Raw genomic sequence first — 20,421 nt, 5'->3', positions numbered from 1 at the left:
TTAATCTCAGTTTTTACGGCTGCATACATATATCCAGAAGCTGCAGACTTAATAATTAAAATTAAACTAAACAAATTGACAAAAAAGTTCACCTGTTAATATGAATTTAAACACGTGTTGCTAAGATTAATTGGCTTATAGAATGGACATGATTTTAAAACAATTAAATTGAAAAGATTATTTATAATTATTAGAAATTATTATAAAAATAATCGGTACATTTTGTATGCGTCGATTATAAAAAGATTTCTCGAATTTATATTTTACGTATTCCATGAAACATTACATGAATGAAATGTAAATATAAAATACACATATTTAGAAAGTAAAAAATAGTTCGGAAGATTGTAGTTGAACAATTTTATTTTAATAAAAAATATCAATGAAAATTAATTAACACTTTACCTACCGGAAGCCTATTAATAGGAAGATTAATAGGTAGACTCTTTTCCAGGATTTCAAGGGTGCAAGCATTCGCCTTCTCATTTTCGTTTACGAGTTGCAATTTTTATTATTCGACAGAAATTTTCACATTGAGGGCCCAAATAAAAATGTTTCTTATTTTTGCATGTAACCTCGTAAATTATAATTTTTGGAAAATCTTTTTTCCATATCATTTACAGTAAACCAATGCTTCTATAATTGATTATTAAAAAATCAGGTCGTTTAGAACAATTATAAAAAAGTTTATTAGTTTTTAAAAGGTGTACGAAAATACTTTGTACACCCACTGTATGCGTTTATTGTTTAGAACGTTAATGCTGATTCTAATTATAATAGCAATTTTCTGGAAATGTTTAAATAATGTTTCTTAAGTTTGTTGTAGGAAATATTAATAATATTCTGGAATATGTGTATGAAATGGAATATGTAGTTTATGCTTTTATCAAATTTGTTTGCAGAAAAATGCAAATTAACAAGTTGTTTCATTTTTTCTGGTATAGTTCGATGACGAGAGTTAATAATGTCCCGATCGGGGCCATCTTTTTCTTCTTCGAACGAGAACTTCGATTCGTCAGCAATAATATTGTAGAAAACAAATGAAATTAATTAATTTATGTTTCTATTATCTTTGTATATCATGTTAGTTACATTTGTTCCGCGCGTTCCATTTCATTAAAAATACACAATATTTACCAACCGTGTACTTGGACGGTTCGCGAATGTTTTTTTTTTAAATTTATGGTTAGCATGGCCATTGCTCTCTAGTTTATTGGATATTAATCATTTCAAGTTTCATTCTGTACATTATTTATACTGGATGATTGGAAACGTCCATCTTCTACCAACGAAACATTCTGAGAACTGTGAAAGACGTGCAAAAAATGGAAGACAATTGTCAAAAATGTTGACGAGTATGTAATCGACAAATAAAGTTGTCATTTTAAAAAGTAACCGACTTCTTTTACTTCTAAATGCAGCACAAATTTTACAATAACAATAATTATCGTTTTAAGCGCGATTGATACGACAAATTATTATTACAGAATTAGCTTGAGAATTTATAATTAGAATATTATTATTAACAGAGACTGCGCGGATCTTTACGCAAAATAAACATTTTTTTCGTTAATGATTTTAATAGAGGAGAAATCATATATTTGCTAATTATCATTATGGAATGACACTTGAATATAGTATTCCGTACGGAATGCGATGGCCTCGAGAAGACTTATTTCTTTCGGAGTTTCAGATTTACTTGTTCCACGGGATAGTACTTCTGGATATTCCACTTCGGGGCGAAGTCTTGTAAAGTTTAATAACCTTACAAGGAGATAGATGGTCGTATAAAATCTGAGGTGCATCGCGATCTACGAGGCCGATGCTCACCATCTGTCACTAAGGAATCACGATTTACATAATACAGTCTTCAACAGATGCTGCTTTTTGCAACAGTCCGCGAAAACGAGGTCACGGGAATGGATATATCCTTTTGTTCAATGTAAAAAGAACAGCGCCCCGCTGCTGTGTTTATCTACTCTCTTCGGGAAATAGATTGTTCAAGAAAAATACCGTTGACCTGAAATTCGAGAGACGTTTTAAAGTAGTGGACATTAATAAAGCAACAAAAAGGCTCTCTTTCTCTCTTCTTCCTAAATTAAGCAGAAGGAAATGGGCTTCTTCTGAAGACGCATTATCATCTCACGACCCTCTTGAATTTCCGGGAGCGGGATTCATGAGCGGCGTTAAAACGCAGGAACGTCCGTGACACATATATCCCTTGCTCAAATCTTCGAGTTTTGCCAAGTTCAATTGCTTATAGTTAATGTTCGGACCGTTAATGTTCGATAGAACGTCGGCGATAATAAATGAAGCAGGCAGAACTCGACAAAACAATTCAAATATCTGACATTTCTGTCCGACTGTTTATTATTTTTAATGATCACTGTCAATTGAAGAGTTGAAATTGATGTTGAAAAATTCAAGTCGAAATGAAAAAATTGACGTTGAAATGGAAATTGAAATTGAAAAATAAAAGTTGGTTGAAATTGAAGTTGCAATTGAAGAGTTGCAATTGATGTTGAAAAATTCAAGTTGCAATTGAAGAGTTGAAATTGATGTTGAAAAATTGTCGTTGAAATGGAAATTAAAAATTGAAGTTGCAATTGAAGAGTAGAAATTGATGTTGAAAAATTGTCGTTGAAATGGAAAAATTGTCGTTGAAATGGAAATTGAAAAATTGAAATTGAAGTTGCAATTGAAGAGTAGAAATTGATGTTGAAAAATTGAAGTTTAAATGGAAAAATTGTCGTTGAAATGGAAATTGAAAAATTGAAATTGAAGTTGCAATTGAAGAGTAGAAATTGATGTTGAAAAATTGAAGGTTAAATGGGAAAATTGACGTTGAAATGGAAATTGAAATTGAAGTTGAAATGGAAAAATTGACGTTGAAATGGAAATTGAAATTGAAAAATTGAAATTGAAGAGTTGAAATGGAAAAATTGTCGTTGAAATGGAAATTGAAAAATTGAAATGGAAATTGAAAAATTGAAATTGAAATTTATTGAAATAAATTTCTTTATTGCCGAACACTGGTTGCAATTCGGATAGGAAATTTCGATCTTGCAAAAAGATCCGAAGTCTCTTCACCCAATTCAATTGAACAAATTCAACGTACGTACTTGGAAAAGTGGACATTGTATTTAATATGGCACGTGGCGAGGTCACACGAGAAATAAAATCGAATGAAACGAAGAAGCAGTATAGCTGCGGTAAGAAAGATCATACGGAGAGCAATATTTTTCCAGTAGCCAAGTAGAGAGAGGGCCATGTGCGTCGATACTTAAGCACCCTCGGTAACATCAATCCAAAAATACTCGAAGGGCCATCTGCTTGAGATATGGTAATTCAGTTTATCCGCCGAGCTAAAAACGTGTATTGTGATATGACACTAAACCCGTGCACGGCATAACGTAAACTGCAATCTATTTATGGAGTAGTCTACCATTCGGATACGGTACACGCTTTAAATATTGCCGTACATGCGCATCACTTGTTTATGATACCGTGCTGCCCCAGGCGCGGGACCCTAGGGGATTCAAATTTACGAATTTCAAGTTACACGAAATTCGCCGCATACCTGTGCGCAATGCAACACAGACAACGATTTTCAACCTTTTAGCCCGAGTGGGTCCGACTTCGATTTTGATAATCGCCGACTTTTCGACGATTTCTTCATTTAATCAACGATTGACAATTATGTTCATCGATCGATTGAATCAATCGCCGATTTTTCGACGATTTCTTCATTTAATCAACGATTGGCGATTAACTTCATCAATCGATTGGATCAATCCCCGAGTTTTTGACGATTTTTTCATTTAATCAACGATTGACAATTATGTTCATCAATCGATTGAATCAATCGCCGATTTTTCGACGATTTCTTCATTTAATCAACGATTGACAATTATGTTCATCAATCGATTGAATCAATCGCCGATTTTTCGACGATTTCCTCATTTAATCAACGATTGACGATGAACTTCATCAATCGATTGGATCAACCGCCGATTTCTCGACGATTTCTTCATTTAATCAACGATTGACAATTATGTTCATCAATCGATTGAATCAATCGTCGATTTTTCGACGATTTCTTCATTTAATGATTAACTTCATCAATCGATTGGATCAATCGCCGATTTCTTCATTTAATCAACGATTGACGATTGACTTCATCAATCGATTGTATGAATCGTCGATTTTTCGACGATTTCTTTTTTTAATCGTACACATTAATCAGTCAATCATGATTAAAATTTTAATCGATTAATGCCCAACTCTCTGCCGAAAATTGAAAACAATAATATCAATACGGGGTATTATACAGGGAACGGTGCGCAAACAACTAACTAACAGGCAGAATAGAAATATAATCAGCCCCATTCCATTAGCGCGATTAATATTTCGGTGAAATCGCGAGAAATAAACACGCCGAGCGGTGTGTTCCAATTGATCTATAAAGCGCGATTATTAATGGAAAACCGGCTCCGCGAAGTTCGCGATGTAGATCGCGGGCTATTTCATAGATTCGGCCGCAACGCTGATACATATGGCAATAACCGTAAATTTCATCGGGAATTTACTCTGCATTCGGGTTACTATTTATCTCGGCGCATAAAGTACGTTAAGCAGATTATTTCGCCGCAACTTTGCCGCGGGATAACTCGAATCGAATTCGAGAACACGTCACATCATCCCTTTTTCTTCTGGCTCTGTTCTGTCAGCTCGTTAACCATGAAAAACTTTTATTTCTCAAATTTCATACTCAACCACCTGTGATGCTTTTTGTGTGGCACAGTTCCCAGATTAACAGCAAACCTACCGGTGATAATCACCGGTTGCAGATCTTTCATTTTACACTTATTGAAATAGTCACAATTATTCGATAATAAATAATTGTACAGCTGTGTCTCATTTACTTGCGTATCTCGCCGTCATTATGTTGTTTTTTTATTCAATCGCCTTATGAGCATCACTTACACTCCGGCGCACAAACGGGCGAATTCACTTTGCATCCACTTCTGTCAGCGCGAGTGGAAGCCACGACGACATCAGAAGAGCGTTCTCGCACAAAACATCGCGAAGCGGTGTCTTTTCAGTCTTCGAGGACCGTGCGAACAGTTTGATACTTTTTTTGAATCCGTCGCCGCCGCCGCTGCGCTGGATGGCTTTGAAGTCTTCGCGGGAGGATAGCTCGCGGAGTGGAATGATCGCGGCTCCAACGCTTCGATTTAACGGCCCGCGAAATAGATGGAGCGCATTTTTTCCTCGGCAGCCCGCAAGAGCTTGCAACTTCACTGATCCCCGATTTATGCGTGTCTGTATGTCACTCTTTCTCTCTCGCTCTCTGTATGTGTGGGTAACGATGATTTACGTGTCCCGTTCGTTTTTTTGTAATTGACACACCGAGCCAGATGGCGAATACGAACGGCAGTTCCACAAACGAGGAGATTTCCCGAGTAATCGACCGGTACACGCAGCGACGGGTAGCTTCGCTGGCCAAAAAAGTGCGAATTTTTATCTCGGGAACTGTTTGTCCGATTGAGCTACATTTTCTTTCGTTTTATTCGGAAAGGATTTGGGTATCACAAAATAATTTTTTCAACCTCGAAAATCAACTTTGTAACGTCAAAAAATTTGAACAAATTCTTCTTCACTCCGCGGCCCCTGATCGAGAAGAACGTAAAAAAGGAATTTGTTTAAATTGTTCGATAATGGAAAAATTTTCAAGGTTGAAAAAATTATTTCGTAACAGCCCGATCCTTTCCGAATAAAACAAAAAAAAATGTAGCTCGATCGGACAAACAGATCCCGAGATAAAAATTCGTAAGCGAGGCCCGTCTTCGTCGAAATCGGCAGAAATTGCGAATTTCGAGGGACTGTTATTTCTGAAAAGAAGAGTTTGTTTAAATTTTTCGACATTATACAGTTGATTATCGAGCTTGAAAAAATTATTTTGTGATAGCCCAATCCTTTCCGAATAAAACAAAAGAAAATGTAGCTCGATCGGACAAACAGATCCCAAGATAAAAATTCCAGACCGCTGCTGCGAGGCAGTATAGTAGAGTCACCACAAAATGCAAGCCGAACGTACCTATAAACTCTACTTCGGTGAAAAGAATTCCGACACTGTGCGAGAGATGTATCTTCGTTCTATTTACCTTCCTCTCGGATAGCACTCCTGTATACTTTTCTCTCGAAGGACGTGAAGAATCGATAGCGCAAGTGGCAATTATGCACGAGTGGCAATTCTACGACAAAAGTATGATTGTACGCGTAATAATTCCGAATGGTATTCGCAGTTTCGGTATTCACTTTTCGGAAGTGTCGCTCCGCGAGCGACGCCATTATCAGAACTGCATTGAAACGCAGTTGAAACTGGAAAATGGTGTAAAACGCTGTGAAAACGGGGATTCGACAGGAAGTGTGCTCACTGGGAGAAGCGGAACGTGTTCGTCAACATAACAAAGTCCGGTGACAAACAAAAGTTTTCCTTATTCACGAGAGTAGCTGTTGCCCGCGGCTTGCGCGGATTTTGGATTGTTTTTATAAGAAATATGAACTGTTAGTCACAACGATACGAGATGTGCGAGAATTAGAAACCAAATTGAATGTTATTTCTTGGCTTAGTGATTTTCACAGAGGAGAAATCATACATTGACATTTACAATTCTCTAAATTTTCCAACAATTTTCAATTTTATCTAGTCAATTTTCCTATAAAGGCAACTGTTTTTCCACCCTAACATGCTTTTTTTTTATAACAAAATTCCATCAACAGGAATTTTTCAAATTCCACTCCGTCTGGAGCTCATTCTGGCGTCACTGGCGGATATTTCGGAAACTATGCGAGATAGCGAAAAACTGAACTCAATCAATCTTGTGGCACATTTTGTCAGCTTTAATTTTGTATAGAATGGTCTCATCGCTAGGACGCATAATTTCCGAGATATAAGCGGAAAACCGAAAAGGGGGACCTTCCAAGTGCATTTAAAGTTGAAATTGACAAATTGAAGTTGAAACTGAAAAATTGAAATTGAAATTGAAAAATTGAAGTTGAATTTGAAAAATTGATGTTGGAATTGAAGTTGAAATTGAAAAATTGAAGTTGAAATTGAAAAATTGAAGTTGAAATTGAAAAATTGAAGTTGAATTTGAAAAATCGATGTTGAAACTGAAAAATTGAAATTGAAACAGAAACATTGATGTTGAAATTGAAAAATTGATGTTGAAAATGAAGTTAAAATTGAAAAATTGAAGTTGAAATTGAAAAATCGATGTTGAAACTGAAAAATTGAAATTGAAACAGAAAAATTGATGTTGAAATTGAAAAATTGATGTTGAAATTGAAAAATTGAAGTTGAATTTGAAAAATTGAAGTTGAATTTGAAAAATCGGTGTTAAAACTGAAAAATTGAAATTGAAACAGAAAAATTGAAGTTGAAAATGAAAAATTGATGTTGGAATTGAAGTTGAAATTAAGAAATTTATGTTGAAAAATGAAAAATGGAAGTGGAAATTGAAAAATTGATGTTGGAATTGAAGTTGAAATTAAGAAATTTATGTTGAAAAATGAAAAATGGAAGTGGAAATTGAAAAATTGATGTTGGAATTGAAGTTGAAAATGAAAAATTGATGTTCGAATTGAAGTTGAAATTGAGAAATTGATGTTGGAATTGAAGTTGAAATTGAAATAGAAGTTGAAATTGGAGTGTTGAAATTAAAATTGAAGCAAAAACACTGACTCGAACAAATAATACCACAGTGAGCATTGAGCGCGGATACTCGGGAACTGTGCGAGATGTCGAAAAACCGTCTCTAATCAATTTTATGGCACATATTTTGTCAGCTTTAACTTTGTATAGAATTTTACGGAACTGTATACTATATATTATATGTACATAGTAGTACATACACATTAATTTTGCGAAATTCTGCGGGGTGACCAAGGTACCCCATTCCAGTCCAACTTTCTACTTTACTGACGTTAAAATCGTCGCGCATGCTTGAAAAAACCGTGCAATATCTCAACACTGATTTGGAGCTCATTGAAATCGTCTAAAAACTTTACCGAACATTTTTCTGTGCCCCTCCCATAAATTTCACGGAAAATCGACGCGTGTATCTTGAGCAAACACTCCCTCGGTACTTCCTAATTTTCGATATACTTACCCTCGATATTTGCCAAAATTGTGTAGACCGTTACCCTCTACGTCCAGTAACTTGTTGAACCCCCGCGCTGTGTGATGGATGGCCTGTGGCCCAGCGCGCGATGGATGCGCAAATACACCCCAAGTTCAAAGAGTGTCTTTCAATATTATAGTTACGCAGCCCGTGAAACATGATAGCCTTAAAAAATTATGCAACGATCACGCAACAGATTGATCGATGGTAGAAAGATCTCTCGACTTATTCAACACGTAGATCCCCGCGGTGCATGCTCAACCTCGAAGAAGACCGTTTTTTGAACGGGAGCGAGCCGTACACGTTCACGTCGAAACAATTTATCTTGCTTTCTCGAGCTTTTTCGGCCGGCTATATTATCAATAATAAATTGTTTTCTAAACTTCATCGGCGGTAGTCACGCCCCCGCGAGTCGTGATTGACTTCGCGATCGCATCTATCATGCGGCTCCTTTATTATTTATTGATAAATTCCCAATGCACGGTTGCTCCGCCGCAAAAAGCGACATCGACGCCGAAGAGATTAATGATTTTTCCGGCCGGCGCGGCGCGCGGCGCGCCGGTGGTTTGCGCACCGGATACGTCGTATAACATATCTCGCGGTGTAGCCTGGAAATCTCAATGGAAGATCGAGAATTAGAATTCAGAATTGTAATGACCCTTTCACCTTGAAATTCTAGGTCTTTCTAGGTCTTCTAGGTGTTTTTCTTGTGTAACTTATTACTGGGTCGCGGATGTTCATGCATTTATGCACATATTTTTAATGTACTATGTATTTGGTTTGTAATCCAGTAGATTTGTCCCCGGAGAACCTGCAGATCGAATTTCGATCCTCTAGGATCAATAGTTGTGGAGATATGCTTGCTCAAAGTTGAGCATTTTTGACAGGTAAGTGAAAAGGTAAGGCTGTCAAAATGCTCAACTTTAAGCGACCATATCTTCTCAACTATTGATCCTAGACATTCGAAACTTCGATCATAATTCGCAGGGGAAAGGTACTCTGATCTTGAGTCCGGTAAAGTAAAGAGTTTACTCAAATAAAATTCTTTTTAAAATGTATACTCGATTCCCATGACCCATGGCACGATTTTGTCTCCCCAGTACTGCAGGTCCAAAGAGGGTTACAAAACGGCTGCTAGATTCCAGAGGAGTTTTTAGCAACAGGAAAAACAGTTTACATTTTCGAAGTGGCGAGATTCGCGACGTTCGCGGTGCAACGGCATCAAAGCGATCGAGCGAGAGGGATTCCGAGAATATCTCGAGGTAGGAGACGGTGATCGCGGCGAAGACACGCGAATGATTGACTTCTGAAAACAATCCTGCCGAGGAGAAATACCAACTGTCCGATCCGAGAGGCTGCGGCGGCGCGGCGGGATCCGCGCTTTTACGCTCCGTAAATTCGAGCCTGGGAATTTTTCATAAATTAGACAGGTGACGGTGCCGTTAAAGTCCGGGGAGAAATTCTGAGAACGCCATAAATAAGGGGAAGGTTCGCCCCCGCTTGTCGGCCGTACTTTCAGCACCTAGGTTAGTTTATACCGTTTCGCCGTGGCGATGGTTGAAGGGAGAGGTCCTGAGACGAATAAATGGGTCAACACCGCGGAACGAGGAAACGGGAAAACCTGCGAGGGAAAGGAACACGGCGGACAGGCCGGCAGAAAAGTTCGCGCTCTTAAAATCACATTTCCTTTTCCTTCTTTTGCACGGCACGAAAACAAAGCTCCGGGACGCGAAAGCTTAGCGCGAGTAATTATCGCGGTTGGCCTAGCAGAGAGAATCAGAGAAGGAGAGAGGGAGAGCACGCGAAAACACACTGCCGCGAGTACTCGGACCGCTTTGCTTTCCTCTGATAAATCCGCGGGACAACCAGCATTTCGAGACCTACGGAAGAAAGATCCTCTCGCGTTTCGGCAAATAGAATTAACCGAAACATCCCGGAACCGTAGCGTCGGATGAAAGCGGCCGCTTTTCTCTCGCGTCACTGTTTTTAATTCGTTTATGCCAGTCTAATGATACGCTTTACGCTCGACGCGGAATTTTCTCTCTTTTCGCTGAAAGATATCGATTCGTTTCGCGTGTTTTTGGTAGTAATGATTTAGACAGAGGGCAATCTCCGATTTCGATAAAATTTAAATGCTGCTTTCGGATCGGTGGAGATTTGTTAGAAGAAATTGAAAAGTTGAAATTGAAATTGAAGTTGAAATCGAAAAATTGACGTTGAAATTGAAATCGAAGAGTTGAAATTGACGAATTGAAATTGAAAAATTCAAGTTGAAATTGAAGAGTTGAAATTAACGAATTGAAATGGAAAAATTGAAGTTGAAATCGAAAAATTGACGTTGAAATTGAAAAAATGAAGTTGAAATTGAAAAATTGAAATTGAAGAGTTGAAATTAACGAATTGAAATGGAAAAATTGAAGTTGAAATCGAAAAATTGACGTTGAAATTGAAGAATTGAAGTTGAAATTGAAAAATTCACATTGAAATTTAAATTGAAGAGTTGAAATTAACGAACTGAAATAACGATTTCATTGTTTGTGAAATCCTGCCTCTCGTTCTCAAATTTTATTTTGACAAGATATTTCAAGCTCATCAAAATCGATGAGTTCTTTGTATAATTACCGAAACGTATCAAAATGTTTGCGACGACCCAATCCGAAAATCTCACGGAAAATGATTGAATAAATGTTTCTATCCGAGCATAGAAGGAAACGTGTGTGCACATAAAGAAAACAATTGGTTCATTTTTGTCGAGGATTTTTCGGCGTGTCTCGTTTTTACTGTTTCCGCCGACATCGGCCATTCTTCCCCAGTGATGCCGATAATCGTTAGGAGGCGCGCGCCGTATTTCGAGAACACCGTTTCGCCAGGTACGTAATATGGAAATAATCCAAATAAAACGGCGCGGCGCGGCCTCCAAAAGCGGGGGAGATCGTAATTCTTCACAGGTTAGCGCGGAGGGCCGGAAATGGAAATAAAACGCGCCCAGGCTTGGCCATTGTTACGTTCTGCTATTGCTATGGACGGTGGTAAAGGGAAATAACCGCGGGGAAAATAAAATCAGACGCGCGCCGCCTGGCACCGCTGAGTGACTGTTTACCGCCACCCGAATGCTCGAATCCGGGATTTTGTGTGCGGGAAAGAAACCGTCATTAGACTTTGGATTTATACAGGCTGTCCCCAAAAATATTGTACTTCCTTGAACGGGGCTGAGGTCGTTTCAATTTTTATTTGTTTTGGAACTGCAGAGGCTGTTCCCCCTCAAAATAAGACTTCATTTCATCACACTTTCTTAAAGTTTGTCAATATAAATTGAAAACTGCATGAACAGTCTACTTATTACTATTTAATTTTCAAATATAATTTCAAATAGAATATTATTGTATATATAGCATCTTATACATACATATGGTATACATATGTATAATTCTTATACAACTGTCTCATACTGATTAATTAAAAATATTTATTTATTTTCGTATTACCGAAAATACTGTTTGAAACATTTATTTCAATTAAATATTTTCCGCACGAATTCCAAACGTTTATTTGAAATAAATAATTTTCCGCCATCCCTCGTATATAACGAAATTTTTCTACGTTTCGTACACAAGCGAAATTCATGTTTGACATTCGTAATTATGATTGTATGCTCATCGTAACGCGTGTTTCAGATCGTGAAATATTGGTTGAAGTAATTATTTCTCGTACATATATATATATTCCCCGAAAATTATAATTCTTCAGGATATCATAAAAAATTTCATATCGTAAAGTATTTATTTCTGATATACAACCTACACAGAAATACTATATTAATTAATAAGTATAACAAATGGATATTTTCAAATATTCTTCCACGCAATCCTGAGAAATCTCGGACGTACTACATTATTTTAATAAAATTATTTAAATTACTATTTTAAAGCAAGAGGGGTGGTTCACACAGGAGAATTGTGTACTTTTTTATAAATAATAGATCTGTGGAAACAGATTTTCAATATTTCTATTGGTTTGAACAATATCTTGAAAAATAGCATTTTCTCGTTAATTTTTTCAATTAAATGTTAATCTATTTTTTTTAATACCTCAGAAGTGTAAATCCAAACACAAAATACGACCAAAACAGAATTCGGAATGTTGCCTTTCCAAGAAAAGTATTTTGTATTAAATATAAGTCTTTTATTTAAATCTAAGTCTTTTCTATTTTGGAAAAAACAGCGTTTACATTTTTATACGTATACAAAATGCTAAATTAATTTATAATTCCAAGGCTAAATATTAACACTTGCATCCTCCAAAAAAATTGTTTTGTTACAGTGCATTATGTTCTCCTTATACGTATTTTTCCTTCGTTGGCGTGCTATTATAAACTTCAGTACATTCATAATTGTTAACGAGATGATGCACAGCTGTTGTTGAACGTACATAGGAACAAAGTTGCGCTTTCTACTGCTTATCTCTGTAATGAAGATGTCTCAGAGCCCATTACAAACACGGATGTAGACATTTTCATTACTATTATATATTCTGCCTTGCAACAGCTTATTCGCGTAACAAATTATTCGATTATTCTTGAATTTCAACGACAAACAATATAAAAAGCTAGAAATGTACATTTGCATAGTTTCATGTTACTTTTTTAAAGAACTCCCCGCACTAATCATATGGAAAATCAGTTGGATTTTTCAATTTCACTTCGTTATTTTCAACTCTTCAATTTCAAATCGTTTATTTTAAATCTTCAATTTCATTTTCAACGTCAATTTTTCAATTTCAATATCAACTTTTTAACGTCAATTTTTCAATTTCAATATCAACTTTTCAACGTCAATTTTTCAATTTCAATATCAACTTTTCAACGTCAATTTTTCAATTTCAATATCAACTTTTCAACTTCATTTTCAATTTTAATTTAAACTTTAATCTCAACTCTTCCAGTTCAACTTCAATTTTTCAATTTCATTTCGTTAATTTCAACTTCAATTTCAACGGTCAATTTTTCAATTTCAACTTCAATTTTAATATCAATCCTTCAACTTCAATTTTTCAATTTCACCTCGTTAATATCAACTTCAATTTCAACATCAACCCTTCAACTTCAATTCGTTAATTTCAACTCTTCAATTTTAATTTCAACGTCAATTTTTCGATTTCAACTTCAATTTTTCAATTTCAATTCGTTAATTTCAACTCTTCAATGTCCATTTCAATGTCAATTTTTCAATTTCAATATCGACTCTTCAACTTCATTTTCAACTTCAATTTTTCCATTTCAACTTCAATTTCTACTCTCCAATTTCATTTATATCAATTTTACATTCGTACAAAGAAAAGAATTAATATACATAGAATGGAATTATTCTAGATCGAAAGAAACGTTTAATTTTCTCGAGCATAAAGTTGCTCGGAGTGCAAATCTTTCGCATGCGAGAACGGGAGCGACCGTAACGAACGTTCCGAAGTTGATAATCGATCGGCTGCGTAGCGTCCGATAATGCCATCACAATTAAAGTTCGTACCTCGTCTTGGTGTTACCTTCTTCTTGTTGTGTACGCTTTCACCGTAACCGCTGATCGATATATCCCGTAGAAGGAAACTCTTCGTACATGATACGGAGCCGTGTTAACGAAAAAATAGGTTTCCGATACGGCGGGACCAAGTTTCTTCCCGTGGATTCTTTTCCCTTCCGATAGCGACGAATGGGAAAAAAGAACAGTGGACAAAAGTTTTAGCGAGAACTTTCGGAATTCAAATAAGAGGACCAACAAAAATTCGTAGACGTGGTTAATGATAAATTGCTGGCCGTAACAAGTTCTTAAACTAATTGCAAGTTGCAGACATTTTATGCATAGAATATTCCTGAACCGAGCGGTCAAAGTTGGCTTAGCTATCTTAACCCCTGTGCACTGGAGAAGACGGCTCCGTTGTTGTATTTGTTTCTATTTCATTACTGCTCGGTCGTTACACGCTGGAAGATTTTTTATTTGATGTAATAATTGCGTGGATGCGCGAAATAATAAAAATGAAGGTCGTCTCAACTGTTTTTTGCACGCCAACATGTTTCTTTTTATTACAGCATGATCTTGTAATGGCCTTGAGGGCGGAAAAAATCTGTGTCTGAATTTTTTGCCATTTTTAAAAATGTCATAATTGCGTGGATGCGCGAAATAATAAAAATGAAGGTCGTCTCAACTGTTTTTTGCACGCCAACATGTTTCTTTTTATTACAGCATGATCTTGTAATGGCCTTGAGGGCGGAAAAAATCTGTGTCTGAATTTTTTGCCATTTTTAAAAATGTCATAATTGCGTGGATGCGCGAAATAATAAAAATGAAGGTCGTTTCAACTGTTTTTTGCACGCCAACATGTTTCTTTTTATTACAGCATGACCTTGTAATGGCCTTGAGGGCGAAAAAATGTCTGTTTAAATTTTTAGCCATTTTTTAAAATGATATATACGTAATTAAATGAATGCATCTTTACTGTATTTGTGGACCGAGAATATTTTCAGCTCACCAGCGTGATATAAATAATGACAACCTGTGTTATGTCACGAAAGCTTAATAAACAACGATGATATATAGTATTTTATTATACTTTGAAGAATGGAATGGATTACATTTGATTACTTTATACTGTAGAAACTTTATGACACGAGGAACAGATTTCATGTATCAAACTGAAAAATTGAAGTTGAAATTGAAAAATTGATGTCGGAATTGATGTTGAAACTCTGAGAAATGGAAGTGGAACTTGAAAAAGTGAAGTGGAATTTGAAAAGTTGATGTTGAAATTGTGAAATTGATGTTGAAACTGGAAAATGGGAGTGGAAACTGAAAAAATGATGTTGAAATTGAAAGTGAAGTTGAAAATAAAGTTGAAATTGAAAGTGAAGTTGAAATTGAAGCAAAAACAAACGCATTTTGCTCTAATCCTTATTTCTCACAGCCTCTTATTTCATCAGTTCTTTTTCTATTCTAGATTGACAACCGCATTATTAATTTGAATTCAATTTATGTACTCATTTTTGTCATAAATGCATAAAATTCGTGATCTAATAATAAACAATATTCACCATTCGTAGAAAGAGTAATATATCCGTGAAAATATAGAATCGCTCGTGAAAGACCATAACGCGGTACTTACTATTATTATCCTGTCGAAATGGCTCTCTCGTCCATTACAACAATTTTTCCTTAATCTAGGTGATTTGATAGGAGAGACCCGCATGCAATTTCCACTAGTCGGAACCCGCCACGAGCAGATCCTTAGTAACATACTGTGCTCGCGTCCACAATTGATCGAGATAAGCTATCGCTACTGCGATAGGGGGTGACTGTGCACTCTCTGATACAGGTACACTCTATTCTCCAACTCCTAATTTTAATTGTACGACATATTCCAGATTTTGACTGTGTTACTTACGTCTCGTCGCACACTGTGTCACGCGCCCAATCTACTTAGCTCTTCATTTGGTAAAAAAGCAACCTGTCGAAATTGATGTTTATCGGATGTATACTGCTTCCTAAATGTCTATAACATCAAAAAAACATTAAATTAATGAGGTTTAATAAAAGTTGTGATTAGAACAAGCATTTGAAAATCAACATGAAACAATTATTTTGTAATAGCCCAATCCTTCCCGAATAAAACAAAAAAAAATGTAGCTCAATCGGACAAACAGTTCCCGAGATAAAAATTCGTAAGCGAGGCCCGTTTTCGGGCCGAAATGGGCAAAAACTGAAAACTTTGAAGGCTTGCCATTTCCAAAAAAATTGGAAACCTGCAAAATGATGACTTAAACCCCACCCCCCCCCCCCCTAATTTCTCATGGACTACAACATATTTCATTTAGAACAAAATCGACGATGGTGCCCCTGCAAAAAGTGATCGATTCGGCATGGAATGACCCAATGGGCTTTTATATGTATTTGGTTCTTCCATTATTCATTTAATTGTCTTATGTTTTTAGTTAAAAATAAATATAACTGCCACAAATATAAATTACAACAAAGTTTGAGAGCTATATTTAATATAATTAGTAAACAAAATTGTTTCAAATAAGTAGCAGTCAATAGTCCTTTCGAATTGTTGGCAACAAAATTGATAAATAATTCGCAGTGCAAGGGGTTGATACCCTGGAAAATCTGTTTAATATTATGTGTCCACTTTTATGTACCTAGCTGTTTGAAGTATTATTTATTACATTTTTATATATTAGCTAGTTATTTCACGTTGTAAACGTAAAAATAGTTCTTTGCATTATTTTGCAATTGAATGAGAAGGCGCAGCCCGCACCCTTGCAATCCTAGAAAGGCGAGTCCACCCTCAAATTCTGAAAATAAGCAGTTCAATACATCTTTTGCATAGAATGACTAGCTATCTCGATTAGCAAATTAAACATTGTACAGTCCTCCCAGACATAGGGACATTTCTGCAGGACATTTGGATATTTGTTAGATGCGTCCAACTATTTCTATTCTAAGCAAATATGTCCGCCATTACGACGAACGGGAAGCAGAAAAATGGAATCGACAAACGCCATCATGCGAGAGTAGTATATCACTATTTAAGACATCGTTTCAGGAGGATCTGTGAAATACGGCGCAACGGTTGCCTTGGCGAGTGCTGCAAGACACATTACACGTACCACCTTCAAGAAAATCTTGACTCGGCTCCCTGGAGAAGATGTTTTACCACGTAGGGAGAGAGAAAGCGCTTTGCGATCAATTTACGGCAGGTTCTGGTCGACATAGACGCGAGTTCACTTCAATTGCACATCCTTCGGAAGAACTTTTGCTTCGGGAACAGAGTGCTGCCAGCGATTTGTGTAACGAACGTAGCCGGACACATGTGTTAAATCTGAAAAATGCACAAAAATTACATTGATTACGTTGATAACCATAATTAGACACAACAATCAGGAATTTTGAGTTTCTGGAATTTTTTACAAATCGACTTTGCAGTCAAAACTACGAAAAGATTCATGAACATTGCTTTAGAATTTTTTTTGAAAAATCCACAAAAATTACGTGTTGAAAACCACAATAATACACAACAATCAGCAATTTTGAGTTTCTGGGACCTTTCGTCCAAATTGGAGACAAAATCAAAGAACTTTCGATAGAAATGAGGTAGAGCGATGAAATTTCTTTTAAATTAAAGCTGAGACATTGCAGAATATGGGAAACATAGCGAGATTATGGCAAGAACATTTTTTAACGTTGAGAAAATTCGTTAAACTTGCACAACTTCAAGAAAATTGTGGTTATCTCCATAAGTTGTGTTAAAAAAAATCGATTTCTTGCAAAATCCTGAGGTCGTGGACAAATTTTGAGACCAGATTTGAAATCAGCGTGAAAAAATCTACGGGAAATGAAGTACAGCATGTTCAAAAAAATTTTTTTCCGCGCGTGGTATTGGAAAAACCACAATTTTCTCGAAATTCTACATGTTCACCGAATTTTCTCAAGGTTAAAAAACGTTCGGACCATAATCTCCTTATTTTTCTCATATTCTACAATGTTCCAGCTTTAATTAAAAAAAAAATTTCATCGCTCTACCTCGTTTCTATCGAAAGTTCTTTGATTTTGAATCGAGTCTGGTCCAAATTTGGCACATCACAAGCAGTCTATTGTACAGAACATACGGGGGGGGGGGAAAGCGGGAAGAATTTCATTCTCGTGTGTCAGTTTCCGAGGAAGAAACAGATCAGCGATTCCGATACCCTCCACGAAAGTGGTGTGCATCGTGTGTGGTTCTGGTTACAAAGTCCGGGCAACAGGCTAGCAAACAAGGGATGCCTTTTGTGCCTCTGATGTGTCAGGATCAAGAAACGCTGTTCGAAGACTGACGATACACAGAGGAAGATTAGATTCCTCACCACATGCTAGTTTTCTGAAAGGGCTTCTTTAATTGGTGGAACACAAGTGCCGCCGCCGCACCGTTCCGTCCTGAATGCGAGAAACGTTCCGGGGTAACTTGTCCCCCGATCATTATTTATAAAAAAACTTACTTATCGGCCTATATTTCGATTATTTAATGCACCGATGTCTCTTTTTATCACATTTAGATTTTATTTGCAAACTTCAAATTGAAATACAGATCAATTTAAGGCGATCTATTGTATAAATTACTTGTCTATTTTCTTGCGGAGTGCTAAGAAAAGCTGGACCGACCGCGATTCATTCTTTGATCGGCGACCACAAATGAAACATCTGTGTGTAGCACTATTGTCCGGGGTTTGCGCTTTGTCCGCTGGACCGCAAATGAAACCAATTCCTCGAAAACTGCGATTGAAGCGGCCGTTCTTGGCCACGCGCCAAAATGATTATGACACAGACTTACTTAGCCGAGTGATTATTTCATTACGATAGCGGAGTCGAATCTGCACGTACACGTAATTACTGGGAAACACATTAACCGGAAAGATTGACATGTTCTTCGTGACCATACATTTGTAGCATGTTTAATTTCACACAGTAAACAATAAAATTTTGTACAATTACTAATAAATATATTCGATATACAAGGTATCCCAGCTAACTGGACCACCTTGAATATCTCTGTTGTTTTCAAAGATACGTCAAATGTCTGAAGGACAAAGTTGAATGGTAAAATGGTACTTATCGTACGAAATTGCTTACAACCGTAATTTAAATAACAAAGTATACCTACTTCGCTATTTACACTATTTGTGTATTCTACAAAACTGTTCAAAGAGTTTTTCACAACTCGATAAATATTTACATTTTTAGAGTACACAGTGTACACTAGAGTATTAAAAACACAAGGGGAAACGGAAAAGTAATAATTTCGAATCTCGTGTGCCAATTGACACAAGCGAGTAAAGCATCAACGAAATAGAAAGATAGTTTTTTCTTTTAAATAGATGTAAAAAAGACTTCTCGATATTTTTTTTTTCCTATTGCATGTTGTAGCCGACTAAAAAACTTAATTAATTTTATTCGAAACATTTTTCGATCTGTGTTGCTACCGAAAGTATTTAATTAATAAAAGTCACGAAGTCTCGGATCAATTTTCGAAAAATCGCAGAACAATATTGTCTTTCATATGAAAAGTAGGCGGAACACGCGTACCCGCGTCGCATTTTTCTACCTCGGAAAATTAGTCGCACCGGAGAAAAGCTTGTTATTCTCTCGCGCAGGTGAAAATAAATCCTTCCCCTATCTCGGGAAATAAATGCGCGTCGTGTACTTGGGAAACCTCAAGAGCGGTAAAAAGACGCGAGTGATGTGCCCCGCGCCACGAGCTTTGGATATTCATTGCGCTCGGCTTATTCAGTTTCTATTTTTATGCAATACTTGCGCGGGCCGAGTAACATCCGGCTCGGAAAGAAAAATAAAAAATGGGAACGTAAATGGTCCTTCCGCGTTATCCTTATCAAATATTTACCTATGCATTATGTACATCCGTGTGTCATTTTATTGCTGAAATTCTTACGTTTCCCCGTACCAGCGATATAAGTATATCAGGGAACAATTCTTTCGAATAAACAGGAAGACTGTGCTTGCACAGAATATAAAAATTGCGCTCTCACATTTTCCTCGCGACCGAACGTTTATGCGTATGTTATTGTTTACGTCTCTGCGACGCATTGATTGTCTACTGAACGAATAATGCAAATGTCCTTGGCATGTTCTTATAAATACACAAGTAAAGTTGAAATGGAAAAATTGACGTTGAAATTGAAATTGAAGAGTTGAAATTAAGGAACTGAAATTGAAAAGTTGAAGTTGAAGGGTTGATATTGAAATTGAGGCTGAAATTGAAAAATTAACGTTCAAATTGAAGAATTGAAATGAACGAAATTAAATTGAAAAATTGAAGTCGAAATGGAAGAATAGAAATTGAACTTGAAATTGAAGATGAAATGGGAGAATTAAAATTGAAGATGAAATTAAAGTTGAAGTGGAAAAATTGACGTTGAAATTGAAATTGAAGAATTGAAATTAACGAATTGAAAAGTTGGCGTTGAAAAGTTGAAGTTGAAGGCTTGATATTGAAATTGACGTTGAAATTGACAAATTGAAGTTAAAATTGAAGTTGATATTAACGAAATGAAATTGAAAAATTGAAGTTGAAATGGGAGAATTAAAATTGAGAGGATGCAATTAAAGTTGAAATGGAAAAATTGACGTTGAAATTGAAATTGAAGAGTTGAAATTAAAAAATTGAAATCGAAAAGTTGAAGTTGAAGGCTTGATAT

This window comes from Lasioglossum baleicum, chromosome 17, assembly GCF_051020765.1.
Source record: "Lasioglossum baleicum chromosome 17, iyLasBale1, whole genome shotgun sequence".
Classification (NCBI taxonomy): Eukaryota; Metazoa; Arthropoda; class Insecta; order Hymenoptera; family Halictidae; genus Lasioglossum; species Lasioglossum baleicum.
The sequence above is the reverse complement of the archived record's forward strand: the minus strand, read 5'-3'. Positions refer to the sequence as shown.